The sequence below is a fragment of the Ochotona princeps genome, chromosome 2, assembly GCF_030435755.1.
Source record: "Ochotona princeps isolate mOchPri1 chromosome 2, mOchPri1.hap1, whole genome shotgun sequence".
In the NCBI taxonomy this organism is placed as follows: Eukaryota; Metazoa; Chordata; class Mammalia; order Lagomorpha; family Ochotonidae; genus Ochotona; species Ochotona princeps.
This window is the reverse complement of record NC_080833.1, coordinates 36,566,687-36,577,214: the sequence shown is the minus strand read 5'-3', so window position 1 is coordinate 36,577,214 and position 10,528 is coordinate 36,566,687.

Here is a 10,528-nt window from a genome sequence, read left to right as displayed (position 1 = left end):
CATTTCCCGTGCCCATTTCTTGAGTGGCTTGTTTGTTTTGACATTTTGGTTGTTTTGTAGTTCTTTGTATATTCTGGAAATTAGCCCTCTGTCACCTATGTCGTGCGCAAAGATCTTCTCCCATTCTGTGGGTTGCTTTTTTACTTTGTTGATTGTTTCTCTAGCTGTACAGAAGCTTCTTAGTTTGATGAGGTTCCAATTGTTTATTTTGGTCTTGATTTCTACTGCTTTTGGAGTCTTTTTTAGGAAGTTAGGGCCTACTCCTAAGTGTTGCAGTGTGTTTCCAACATTTTCTTCCAAAAGTTTGAAGGTTTCTGGATGTAGGTTTAGGTCTTTTATCCATTTAGATTTGATCTTAGTGTATGGTGAGAGATGTGGGTCTGTCTTTTTGTTTCTGCAGGCTATCAACCAGTTGTCCCAACAGCATTTATTGAACAGACCTTCCCATTTGCTTGGATTGTTGTCTGTCTTTTTGTCAAAGATTAATTGACTGTATCTATGTGGATTCCTGTCTGGTGTTTCTATTCTGCTCCATTGATCTTCCTCTCTATCTTTGTGCCAGTACCAGGCTGTATTGATAACCACTGCCCTATAGTATGTCCAGAGGTCTGGAACTGTGATTCCCCCTGCTAACTTCCTGTTCTTCAGGATGGTTCTGGCTATTCGTGGTTTTTTGTGCATCCAGATGAACTTTTGGATCATTGTTTCCAGTTCCATGAAGAATGTTTTGGGCAATTTGATTGGAATTGCGTTGAATGTATATATCGCCTTTGGCAATATAGACATTTTAATGATATTGATTTTACCTATCCAGGAGCATGGGATGTTACTCCATCTTTTGAGGTCTTCTTCAATTTCTATTTTAAGTGGTTTGTAGTTTTCCTCAAATAGGTCTCCTACATTTTTGGTTAGGTTAATTCCCAGATACTTCATACTTTTCTCTGTTATTTTGAATGGTATCTTGCTGGTTAGATCTTTTTCCATCTTGGGGCTGTTTGCATACACTATGGCTGTTGATTTTTGTTCATTAATTTTGTACCCTGCCACACTACCAAACTCTCGTATAAGTTCTAGGAGTCTCTGTGTTGAGCCTCTTGGCTCTTCTATATAAAGATTCATGTCATCTGCGTATAGTGAAAGTTTGACTTCTTCATTTCCAATTTGGATTCCTTTGATTTCTTTTTCTTGTCTTATGGCCTCAGAGAGTACCTCTAGGACTATGTTGAATAGCAGTGGAGAAAGTGGACATCCCTGTCTTGTTCCAGATCTTAGTGGGAAGGGTTCCAGTTTTTCTCCATTCAGTATGATGCTGGCGTTGGGTTTTTCATATATTGCTTTGATTATGTTGTGGATTTTTCCATCTATGTCTACTTTGGTTAGGGTTTTTAGCAGGAACTGGTGTTGGATTTTGTCAAAAGCTTTTTCTGCGTCTATTGATACTATCATGTGATTCTTGTTTTTCAGTTTCTGGATGTGGTGTATCACATTTATGGATTTCCTTATGTTGAACCACCCCTGCATTCCAGGGATGAATCCTACTTGATCCAGATGAATGATCTGTCGGATGATTTTCTGAATTCTGTTGGCTAGGATTTTGTTGAGTATCTTAGCATCAATGTTCATCAGAGAGATAGGTCTGTAGTTTTCTTTCTCTGTAGGATCTCTGTCTGGTTTTGGGATTAAGGTAATGTTGGCTTCATAGAATGAGTTTGGAAGGGTCGCTTCCTTTTCTATTGTATTGAAGAGTTTGTAGAGGATTGGGGTTAGTTCTGTTCGGAATGTTTTGTAGAATTCTGTAGTGAAGCCATCTGGACCTGGGCTTTTCTTTGTTGGGAGTTCTTTAATCACTGATTCTATCTCTGCTTCAGTTACGGGCTTGTTCAGGTCGTTTGTTGCCTCTGGGCTAAGTTTTGGCAGGGTGTATAAATCTAAGAACTTTTCCATTTCTTGGTGGTCTTCTGATTTGTTGGAGTACAGTGCTTTGTAGTAATTTCTAATTATGTTCTTAATGGTTGCAATGTCTGTTGTTATGTTGCCTTTTTCATCTTTGATGCTGTTAATTCTTGCTTTCTCTTGTTTTTTCTTTGTCAGTCGGGCCAGCGGGGTGTCTATTTTGTTTATCTTCTCAAAAAACCAGCTTTTTGATTTGTTGATTTTGTGTATGGTTTTTTTTATTTCTATATGGTTGATTTCCTCCCTTGTTTTGATGATTTCTTGTTTCTTGTTGTGTGTGGGGCTCATCTGCTGTTGCTTCTCCAATTCCTGGAGGTGTGTGGTTAGTTCCTGTATTTGGCGCCTCGCTTGGGCCTTGACATGAGCTCCAATTGCGATGAATTTACCCCGTAGCACTGCTTTGGCCGTGTCCCACAAGTTTTGGAAAGTTGTGTCAGAGTTTTCATTGGTTTCCATAAATTTTTTAATCTCATCTTTAATTTTTTCTCTGACCCATTGTTCATTCAATAGCATATTATTCAACCTCCAAGAGTTTCTGTATTTCCTTGGGCATTTTGAATTGCTGATTTCCAGTTTCATTCATTTCATTTCCAGTTTTCATTCCATCTGAGAGGGTACATGGTATGATTCCTATCTTTTTGAAGTTACTTAGATTTGCTTTGTGTCCTATCATGTGGTTGATCCTGGAGAAGGTGCCATGTACTGCTGAAAAAAATGTATAATCTGTGGCCTTAGGATAAAAAGTTCTATAAATGTCAACCAAGTCCAGTTGTTCTATTGTTTGTATGAGCTCTGTTGTTTCTTTGTTGAGTTTTTGTTTTGTTGATCTGTCTATTGTTGTTAGTGGGGTGTTAAGATCACCCACTACTATTGTGTGCATATCTATGTCTCCCCTTAAGTCTGTAAGTAATTGCTTCATGTAGCTAGGCACATTGGGATTTGGTGCATATATGTTCACGATGGTAATTGCTTCCTGATGGATCAATCCTTTCACCAATATATAATGTCCTTCTCTGTCCTTTTTGATGTCTGTAAGCTTGAAGTCTATATCATCTGAAATTAGGACAGCTACTCCAGCCTTTTTTTCTCGTCCATTGGCGTGAAATATCTGTTTCCATCCCTTCACTTTAAGTTTCTTAGAGGCTTTTCTGGTTAGATGTGTCTCTTGTAGGCAACAGATAGTTGGATCTTGTTTGATGATCCATTCCGTTAATCTGTGCCTTTTGACTGGTGAGTTTAGACCATTTGGCTCTTATATTTAGGGAAAGACAGTAGCTTAAAAAGATAAGGTTTTTTTTGTGAAGGCCCTTCGTTCATAATGCCTTCCGTTGAGCTGCCCTGATCCTTTTCACTGCCCTTTAACAAAAGAACAAAGAACAACTGAATCAATACTAGGTTAAGGTGATAGTAGTTAGTGTATGATTGATAAGGTTTAATAAAAATCTATGACATATGCCTTTATAAATTTCTTTCATTTATAAGCTTTCTTTTTAATTTTGCAGTCTTGACTTTTTAAGTAATATTAGTTTAGGCTTACTGAAAATTGATTTTGGGTATAAGTAAACCACCTGTCACTATGTAACCGCATGTGCTGCCAATCGTGGAGTTCCTGGCTTCAACTGGGTGACTGCAGGTTTGAATGAGTAATGGTTTACTGAAATGTTTTCTTTGAAGTAAAATAATAATAATGTTTTTTAAGAATTGTTTTTGTAACCATTCTTTTAACCATGAAGTAAAAATGAAGCAACTGTATGCTTATACAAAGGCTTGTGATGATTTCTGTATAAGGAAGGCAGCTTTTATAAGCTGTCCATTATGAGCATCATGCTGTAGTGTTCACGTCTCTTCTTGTCTTCTCGCCAATCCATGAATTTTTTGCAAGCTCTGAAGTCAGCTGGAACTGGTCTCTGGCAGGCACATCGAGGTAGGTAGACAAAGACAGCCAGCAGGCCTTAGAAAGAATTTCTCACCTCTGGTGAAACAAACCTGACAACCTGTCAGAATAATCCAGACCACTCAAGTGACATCCTGGAACATTCTTCCCCACATCAGAGCCTCAAATGACCATCTCGTCCCCAGGTGCTGATGTAGTGTGACAGCAAGGAGCAGCACACTTTCTCTTTCCCTCCCTCCCATCCCTGTGGACAAAGCAGGGAAAACTGAAACATCTATCTCACCCACCTTTCCCTCTATCCTAATTGGAATCAGAGGCTCACATGGGTCTGTACAGTTCTTTCAGAATAACTCAAGTCCTCAGGTATATGTATTCTATACTTCTAATTACTCATAGTTGAAATTATTATCTTGTCTGCTTAACTGTACATCCCATAAGAACAAAGATGCTATCTGTTCTGTGTACCATCCTGTCTAGCATCCAGCATTAGGCTTTGTACATCAGAGGTGCTCAAAATGCATGGAGTTGTAAAGAATATTCAGTGAATGTGTATAAAATAATTATGCATGGACTTTAAAAGCTTTGCAGCAAAATAAATAAATAGATAGATAAGACTTATTTAAAAGGCAAAATTACAAAATTAGGGAGATAGATTTTCCATCTACTGATTCGGTTCCCAGATGGCCACAACTGGAGCTGGGAAGCAGTGAAGCTAGGACTCAGGCACCCCACCCAAGTGCCCCCAGTGGTAGTAGGGACTCATATACTTGGGCTCTTCTTTTGTTGCTTTCCCAGGTTCATTAGCATGAAGATGGATTGGAAGTAGAGTAGCTGGAACTCCAACCAAAGCCAGCAATACAGGCAGCAACCTAACACATTGTGCTACCATGCCAGCTCAACTTACCTTTTAATTCTATTTTTCCATTGACTTTTTAAAAACTACCCTTGTATGTATTGATCTTCTAATATATACCAAGCATACAGATGTCTGGACATAATGATACAAAGATAAATTTCAGCTTATTGACCTATGTAATTCCTAGTCTGGGATAGGTTAACATGTAAAATGCTCAATTTATAATGCACACAGAGGTACACAAGCAGCAACAGTCTGCTTTACAGGGATTACTGAAACCTTCCCAGCAAGAGGAGACACTTAGTCTCTGAAGAAGAACAGAGGGAAAAGGGCGTTCAAACAGACAAGATGACCTGTCTTGACTTAGGGACTTAGGGCAGAGGACTTAGGGCCAAGTGGTTATTGCTGGAAAGCACAATATGAAAAGAAAGACAGTAATAGATGGCAGAGATGAACGGAATTAACCAGAAGCGCTGGCATTCCATATTGGAGTGATGATTTGAGTCTCAACTACTCCTAGGACTCAATAAAGCTTCCTAGGAAGGCAGCCAAGGATGACAGCTCAAGTGTTTGGGTTCCTGTCACCCGCATGGCAGACCAAGAGATGGAGTTTTGGCTTTCTGGTTTCAGCCTGTTATCCCTTGCTGTGGTGGTAAGGGAGAGAATCAGCAGATCAAAGATCCCTCTCTCTATTTCTCTGTTGCTTCAAAGAAATCCTTATAAAGAAATCCTTTTTTTTTTTTTTAAATTAACAACCAGAAGTCAGGGCAAACGTTGAACTTGACCCTGCAGACAAATGCAGAGAGAACAACGAGTTTTAAGCAGGTGAACGAAGCAGTCAGATTTGGATTTTTAACATATGCCAGATAATTATTAACTAAAAAAGAAAACAAGGAGTCATTTCAGCTTCAGCAAATACTAAGCACAGAGTGAATAAGCAGGCAGGGAGCACATGCCAGGCCTGGAGGCAGCTTGGGGTCCTAGCCTGCACTAGCAGAGCTCCCCAGAGCTCCATCTTCCTAGCTTCACCTTATTTTGAGTCTCTGTTACAATGAGCTCTCTGTTACAATGGAAACCCTAAGAAAGAAGGCTTAATCTAGTTAAAACTGAATAGCAGAATGGGTCCAGTGTGATGGGCCAGTGGCTAAATCCTCAACCTGCAAGCGCCCAGATCCTATATGGGTGTCAGTTCATAACCTGGTTGCTTCACTTCAATTCAGCTCCCTGCTTGTGGCCTGGGAAAGCAGGATGGCTCAAAGCCTTGGGACTCTGCACCCATGTGGGAGACCCAAAAGAAGCTCCTAGGTTCTGGCTTCAGATTGGCCTAGCTCCAGCTGTTGTGACCACTTGGGGAGAAAACCAGCAGTTGGACGATCTGTCTGTCCTTCTCTGTAAATCTGTATTTACAATAAAAATAAAGAAATCTTTTTAAAAAAACTGATTAGCAGAAAAGAAATAAAGAACAAGAATAGCAGGAAGAGGAAAAGGAAGGACAACTGAAGTGGGAAGACAAGAAATCATCTAAAGTGATACATCCTTTACTGCAGTTTTTCAGGAAAAAAAATTAACCAAAAATATCTGTAGGTGGCCATAGGAAGTTTTCAATATCCCTGCCACTAAAGGTTAATATCTTTTGACTAATACTACAAAAGCAACACAGGAAGAATGCAATTAAGTGACATAATATTGCCCCAAATCTATATTCTGTGAGGCGTAGTCCTTGGAGGAGGGTTCAAGGATAGGCTCAGCCACAGACTAGAAAATATAACAAATACCCACACTGGGGCCAGCTTTGTGTAATAGCAAGTTGGGGCCACCATCTGCAACACTGGCATCCCATATGGATATTGGTTAGAGTTTTGGTTGTTCTGCTTCTGATCCAGCTCCCTGCTAATGGCCTGGAAAAGCAGCAGAAGATAGATTGAGTCCCTGCACCTATGTGGCAGACCTGGATGAAGCTCTTGACTCCCGACTTCAGCTTGGCCAGTCTGGACCATGGCAGCTATCTGGGGAGTGCAGCAACAGGTGGAAAATTTCTCTTTAATTCTGAGTTTCAAATAAATAAATGTCTTTTTAAAAAAAGATTTAAATCCCTACTTAGAGTTTTCTCAGGGAACTGATTAGAAGTGGAGCAGCTAGGACATGATCCAGTGCCCACATTGGATGGTAGTGCTTGGAGGAGGAGGATTAGACAATTGAGCCAACACACTGGCCCCATAAATCCAGAAGTAACTGGATGGAAAATGCAACAGCTGGGACATGAACTGGCACCCATACAGAATACTGGCACATAAAGGGGGAGGATTAGCCAATTGAGCTACTGCGCCAGGCCCAATGCCCCATAAATCTGTTTTTTTTTTTTAAATCATTTTTCATCATGCTTGGAGTGGTGAGAGTGGCAGCAATTCAGAACTGCTGAACTATCACAACCACTTGAGGACCTGGCAGCGTGGCCTAGCGGCTAAAGTCCTCGCCTTGAACACGCCGGGATCCCATATGGGCAATGGTTCTAATCCCGGCAGCCCTGCTTCCCATCCAGCTCCCTGCTTGTGGCCTGGGAAAGCAGTCGAGGACGGCCCAAAGCCTTGCGACCCTGCACCGGCGTGGAAGACCCGGAATTAGTTCCTGGCTCCTGGCTTCAGATTGGTTCATCTTCGGCCATTGCGGCCACTTGGAGATTAATAAGTAGACAGAAGTTCTTCCTCTCTGTCTCTCCTCTTCTCTGTATATCTGACTTTGCAATAAATACAAACAATAAATCTTAAAAAAGAAAGTGGATGGGATAATTCCCATTTTTTTCTTCTTCCTGTATCTGGGGGTAGTGAAAGGGAAGAGGGCTGCTTTCAGCATCCCAACTGCATCAGAACCTGGCAATGGGGGATGGTTACTCTATGTCATCCTAGCATCCCAGATATGCAGCATGTTTCAAGGGTATTGGTTTCTATAGTTCTGAGATCCTGATTTTGTTGCTCTGAGGTTGAGGAAATCCTTCCAAGATCCACTGGCTGACATAGTCCACCTTAAGAATCTTCACTCACCCAGATACTTGCTGTCAAAGCTTGGCTGAGATAGTTGTCCAACGTATTCTGCCACCCATGGTACTAGCATTCTTTGTTATGTCCCCCAGATGCATCTGGGCATGCTGTCAATTGCAGAGGCTTCAGCAAACAAGGAGGCCCAATTCTGATACACGTGCTCCATGGTCAAACCACAGCTCCTGTGATTTTCCCCGTGGCTGGAATTTTGAGTCCCATGGTACAGCTGGGGGAGGTACCCAAAGAAATCTCGCCAGAGGTGACCCTAGACCTGACTCCTGAGTGTGCCAGGCGAGTACCAGGTCTGGCTCAGTCTGCCACCCATATCAGTCTACACACACACTGCTGGTTGCAGTTGCCTGGTCAGTAGTGTCTCATATGCAAAGTGACAGATGATGCGGCCAAGCCTAACTCTGCTCACCACACACTCGGCTGTCATGCACACCAGCAGGAACTGCAATCCAGAGTGATCCCCAATAACTCCCACCAGGACCAGGTCCCATAAACCTTTAAAAACCGAACAACAGCAGGGCCTGGAGCAGTAGCATAGTAGCTAAAGCCCTCGCCTTGCACATGCTGGGATCCCATACAGGCACTGGTTCTAATCCCGGCAGCCCTGCTTCCCATCCAGCTCCCTGCTTGTGGCCTGGGAAAGCAGTCGAGGACGGCCCCAAGCCTTGCAACCCTGCACCGGCGTGGAAGACCCGGAATTAGTTCTTGGCTCCTGGCTTTGGATTGGTTCAGCTCTGGTCATTGCGGCCACTTGGGGAGTGAGTCATTGGATGGAAGATCTTCCTCTCTGTATATCTGACTTTCCAGTAAAAATAAAATAAATATTCTTAAAAAAGAATATTAAAAAAAAAGGCAAAAACCCAGAGAGATACTCACATGTGAGATCAAACAGAATTCCTGGCTCCTGGCTTTACCCTTGTCCAGTTGCTGTTGTGGTCATTTGGGGAGCAAATGATGATCCCTCTCTGTGTCTCTCCTTCCCTTTCTGTAACTTTGTCTTTCAAATCGACCAATACATAAATATTTAAAAGAAATGAAAATTAGAGGTTGGCACTGTGGCTAAGCCTCTGCCTGTGGCACTATTTCATATGGGCACCAATTTGTGTCCCAACTATTTCACTTCCTGATCCAGCTCCCTGGTTACAGCCTAGGAAAGCAGTGTAGGATGGCTCAAGTCTTGGGACCCTGTACCTACATGAGCAAACTGGAAGAAGCTCCTAGCTCCTGCCTCAGCTTTGGTTGTTGTGGTCATTTTGGGAATGAACCAGCGGATGAAAGATCTCTGTCTCTCTTTCTCTCTCTGTACTTCTGTCTTTCCAATAAAAACAAATCTTTAAAAATAAAATGAAAAATAAAAAAGCCTATAACAAAACAAAACATTAGGAGACCCCTAGCTTCTCAGGAAGCAGAGGAGACTCTGTATTCCAAAAAACGAGGAAGTCTGATTATCTCCCAAAATCTCACTCTGTCTCTACTAGCTTCCTAGGTGCTTAACCTACAGGGGTTTGTCAAATGATTGCTAGATGAATGAACAAATGGAGAACCATACAAGAGTATGTGACATCCCTAGGGCAAAAGGCAGCTGCCCCTGAGCCAGCGTAGTGGCAGATGTTCCACCTACTAGCTCCAGCATTCCATACGGGCACCAGGTTCACATCCTGGCTACTCTACCTCCCATCCAGCTCTCTGCTTATGATGATGGCTCAAATCTACATAGGAGACTGGCAAGAAGTTCCTGGCTACCAGCTTCAGGTTAGCTCAGCTCTGGCAGTTGAAGCCATTGGGGAGTGAAGCAGTAGATGGAAGATCTCTCTTCTATCCTCTCTATGTAAAATCAGCCTTTCCAATAAAAATTATTTTTTCAATGTATTTATTTCTATTGGAAAGTCAGATGTACAGCGAGGACAGAGAGAAAGTTCTTTCACCTGCTGGTTCACTCCCGAAGTGGCTGTAAGAGCTGGGGATGAGCCAATCTGAAGCCAGGAACCAGGAGTCTCCTTAGGTCTCCCACATGGGTGCAGGGTCCCAACGCCGTGGGCCATCCTCAACTGCTTTCCCAACCCACAAGCAGGGAACTGGAAGGGAAGTAGAGGAACTGGGACATGAACTGGCACCCATATGAGATCCTGGCCCATGCAAGGTGGTAATTTAGCCACAAGGCTATTGCATCAGGCCTAAAAATAGATAAATCTTTAAAAAAAAAATACAGATGCCTGGCTACGTGTGGGTGGCAGTGCTGCTGGCAGGAGAGCCAGAATTCTTCAGCTCAGGAAAGCTTCTTTGCCATGAGTAAGAAAACAGATGATGATGCACAGGCTTACCAGTTTTAGTTACTTGCTCTTTAAATTAGAACACAGGGGCCAGCGGCATGGCCTAGCGGCTAAAGCCCTCCTCTTGAATGCGCTGGGGTCCCATATGACGCCGGTTCTAATCCCGGCAACTCCACTTCCCATCCAGCTCCCTGCCTGTGGCCTGGGAAAGCAGCTGTGGGACTCTGCACCCATGTGGGAGACCTGGAAAAAGATCCTGGATCCTGACTCTGGATCAGCATAGCACCAGCCGTTGTGCTCACTTTGGGAGTGAATCATCGGATGGAAGATCTTTCTCCGACTCTCCTCCTCTCTGTATATCTGACTTTCCAATAAAAATAATATCTTTAAACAAAAAGAATTAATTTTAAAATAAATAAATAAATTAGAACACAGTCACCTGGAAAAACTGGGTGGGTCTGTTTGGGTCTTTGACTGCTCAGGATTGACATGGTAGAACTCAGGTCTA